Raw genomic sequence first — 3,321 nt, forward strand, 5'->3', positions numbered from 1 at the left:
AATAAATAATTTCTATAATAAACTTTATGTTACTAAAGATTATCATATAGTGGTTTTTTTATGATTCATGAATTTAAGTTTGAGAGATAAAATATTTTGTTTACATATTATGCCTTTTTCTTTTAATTAATCTAATTATTTTGTAATTTTTTTGTTATGTATTATTATTTAATATTTGCATGAATAAAAAATTTAAATTTAATTTTAAATTAAATATGTCAAAGAATATTTTTTGTTAAAAATACTTTAGATATAAATAAAATATTAAATATTTTCTGTACGCCAGGTACATACACTAGTAAAATAAAAATGACATTTTTTTAAATAATATTCTCTCTCTTTTACGAGACTTCAATTAAGTTGAGTTAGTTAAATTTTTTCATCTATCATTGAATATCGGTGATTTAATCATGTAAAATAATACTACTAACAATAAAAAAACTATTGACAAAAAGTAACAAATGATAAAACAGTTTAATAATTGTGAAAAGTTGTTTTCAGTGGGATAAGAAAATAAAAAATACAATAAATTCTTTCCAGGAAAGTGTTCCTACCAAACTCAAGAGGAAACTTTTATAAAAGTATGAATAAATATTTTTTAAACTTTTGGTGCGTGGGTGATTATTTAGACAAATTATTTAAATAATTAAAAATTGAATAAAAATTTTAAAATTGTAAATAATTAATTTATTTTTGGAATAAATGATTAAAAATTAAAAAAGAACAGTTAAAAAATATATATATAAGGGATATAAGTGTTTGAGAAATATTCTATAAATAATATATTAAAAAAATAGTCTTTCAAAAAAAAAAATTTAGGAGACCAGTATTTTTATTAAAATTTAGCATGCACTTAATTATAAAAAAAAAATGAGTAATCCTATACTAGCATATGTTATCTCACACCATTAAAAACATTGATAATAAATAATTGATGGTTACACATCACAAATTCTACTAGCCTCCTAACACTCCTAAAAAAATTGATCCGTAGTTATAGACTCGCCTCTAAAAAAAAAAGAAACAGCGTACCGTGCTCACAATGTAACAGAAAGTATTAGATAAAAAACTAATACAGAAACCAACTTGGGTTGGTCGAGTGGTCAACTCACTCGTCTGCTTAAACAAGTGTATATCAGGGGTTCGAATCCCGCTTTATGCATGTAGCAATTCATTAGCCAGCGACAAAATTAAATCTCCTGATCATTATGTTGCGCCACATTTAAAATGATCTATTCAAATTCTAGAAGATACTCTGAGGTTGAGTTTGACTCCATATTTCTTTTTTGTGCGACTTCAATATTATGATTTAACTCTGTCTAATCCACCTCATGGTTTCGGCTATCCCTTAAGCCTGGTTGAGTCTTGATGAGTGAGCAACTTCCCTATCTTTTTCTAGTAAATTTGTATTTGAATTGCTAAATTTAATCAAGACTTAAATACTTTTTAGTCACTATGAATGCTACTTTGAGTCGTGTACAATTCTATTTATTTCAGGTAGTATTCGGATGGATTTAACAGGCTTTTGTAGCAGAAAATGGAGAAAGTGAATGATATTATCAACCATGACCTCTTTGCACTCCAACATAAATAACTCGAACTACAGAGATCCAATTGACGTGATTTCAATGGCATTGAAAAACTAACTTCCAGAGCTTTCCAACGATTATATAATAATATACACTTCTTTTCCATTTTGTATGGCCAAGGTGGCGCCTAATTTAGAATGTCCCAAGTTATGCGCCATGATCACAAAGTCCTACAATTGCCTGCAGCCAGGGTGGCGCCTAACTTGGAATTTTCCAAATTAGGCGCCATATGAAGAAGCCAGCTTCAAGTTCTATTCTGTCAAGGCCACGCCTAACTTCAATATCTTAAAGTTAGGCGCCAATTCAAAGGGAAACAATGGTCTCCACCTTTTCTCAAGGCACTGCACGAAGATTTTATTTATTTTAATTAAACTTCATTTTATTTATAAATAGGAAAAGATATTATTTTGTTTTAAAACATATATTTTACATTTATTAGGATTAGATATAAAAGAAGAAGAGATCTTGACCTAGAATCTCTCCTAATTTTCATTCGCCACTTTCATACTTTTTTCTATTAGGGTTTATTTTTTCCATGAGGAACTAAGCCTCCATTGTTAAGGTTATGAGCTCTATTTACTTTGATGGATTAATAATTATTTGTTCTTCTACTCTTGATTTATGTTTTGATTATTGTTTAAGAATTGATTTCGTTCTTCATCCTAAGAATTAGTAATTATTGGGAAATAACTCTAATTCAACTTGAATTCTATTTGAGTTTTGGAAAAGTTATATCATTAGAATTACATATTGAAATCAATTCCTCACAGCTCTCTATTTATCTGGATTTAACGTGATACGTGATATATAATCGTCTTATTTTTGGGTATCTAGGGTTTGTGTGACTCATAAACTAATTTTGAACTTAACCCTCTAATCGGAATCAAGTGACCAAAGAATTGACAGTTGATGAAGGTTAGAGGAGACTAAAAAGGTCTAAGAAATTAAGGTTTAGTCACATATAATTTGTCATGAACATAGGGCTTGTTTGGGTGAGTTTTTAATAAAAGATCTTTTTTCGAGTTATCTTTTTTTAAAATATCTTATAGAGAAGTAAAAGTAATTTTATGTTTGGATATCTCATGTAAAAAGATCTTTTTATCTATCAATTATGTTTGGGTATAACAATATAAAAGTACTTTTTTGTTTATTTATTACATGAAAAACATCTTTTTTTTTAGGAAAAAAGATCTTTTAAAAAAGATGTAAATTACAACTTCTCAAAAAATATCTTTTTTTAATTTTACTAGTGCTTTTACTTTTACTACTAGAAATTTGCCAAACACGTTAAAAAATAAAAAAAGATATTTTTTCATCGAAAAAAGATCTTTTTTCATTGATCAAGGTAATTAACATTGAATATTAACTTTTTGGTGTTGATCAAGGTAGTTAACATTGAATATTTATCTTTTTGCTTTGCTTCATGTTGCATATGTATTTCATGGATCAAGTTTGGTGTTGTTATATGAACATGATACTTGCATTTCACTGGGTACTAAGCCCAGACTTTCACTGATAATGTCACACTAAGTTTGATGTTCTCACGCCATGTTTGGTGTTGCCACACTTCACTTATGCAAGATCCACTCCCTCCATGCCAATATATTAGCAACATGTTTATTTTGCTTTATTTTATTTTACCTTTCATTTTATTTTTAATTTTGTTTGTTTGATTTGAATGAGCTTCCGCCTTACTTTCTTATATCCACTAGACATTATGATTATTCTTATT

Source organism: Arachis duranensis, chromosome 3, assembly GCF_000817695.3.
Source record: "Arachis duranensis cultivar V14167 chromosome 3, aradu.V14167.gnm2.J7QH, whole genome shotgun sequence".
Lineage (NCBI taxonomy): Eukaryota > Viridiplantae > Streptophyta > Magnoliopsida > Fabales > Fabaceae > Arachis > Arachis duranensis.